Source organism: Gavialis gangeticus, unplaced genomic scaffold (assembly GCF_001723915.1).
Source record: "Gavialis gangeticus isolate Ggan-Ray unplaced genomic scaffold, GavGan_comp1, whole genome shotgun sequence".
Classification (NCBI taxonomy): Eukaryota; Metazoa; Chordata; order Crocodylia; family Gavialidae; genus Gavialis; species Gavialis gangeticus.
Window position 1 is genome coordinate 87619177 of NW_017729024.1, and position 813 is coordinate 87619989.

Genomic DNA, 813 nt, shown 5'->3' on the forward strand with positions numbered 1-813 from the left:
AGGTTCTTTCTTGTTTATTTTAGTTAGTTTGTTTTTTTAGCTTAGCTGTGCAAAAAGACCAGGCTTACTTCTAATATTAATTCCTGTTAATTTTATTTTTCTGGAGAGAACATCCTTCCCCAGATGCTACTGGTTTTATGAGTAGGGACCTACCAAATTAAAGATTTCATGATATTCATGGAAACTGTGAATTGCGTAGGTCCCCTGTGAAAAAGCCCAGTCCCTGTGAAAACACGTGGGGGCTGCAAATAAGCAGGGGAGAGAGGGGGATGGGGAAGGACGGGGAAGGTACAAATGGAGGCAGGAAGCCCTAGCGTCCTGAAGTGTGGGGGGAGTTTTGCAGTGCAGCGTACCCCCCTTCCCCCCCCAACACCTCTGGCCAAGGGGCTCCAGAAGTCCCACCCCCCTCCCCAGCGATTGACAGGTGTCCATATGTCAATCTCTGGAGTGGGGCAGGACTTCTAAGGCCTCAGCTGATCAGAGGTGTGGGGGAGTCCACCATGCTCCACCACAAAAATGGCACCTAATGCAGGCTAGGACCACAAAATCCAGAGGCAGGCACTGTGAATTAGGTAGGTCCCTGTTTATGAGAGCTGCTTGCAGCCTCTCCTGTGAGCAATTCTGTCAAGGCAAGGTATAGCAGTACTTCACTAAAATTGTTTCTGGATAAATTTTAAAAAGAGACGAGTGTATCTATGGTGATCCATAGATAGTCTTGTGACTTTAGTCTGTGGTAGTTAATGTAGCATCTGCTGCAAGGAAAGCTGCATATTCACCTCTCTTAGCATCTCTTGCTGCCTGTAGCCTCTTCTG

The 813-nt window shown here is 47.4% G+C and overlaps 1 protein-coding gene across 13 annotated transcripts in view; it reads left to right on the forward strand.

Annotated features, from left to right (window-relative positions):
- The window catches only part of CDC14B (cell division cycle 14B), a 93005-nt gene that overhangs the window by 55297 nt on the left and 36895 nt on the right, over nucleotides 1–813 (forward strand). The gene's annotated exons all lie outside the window — the stretch shown is intronic.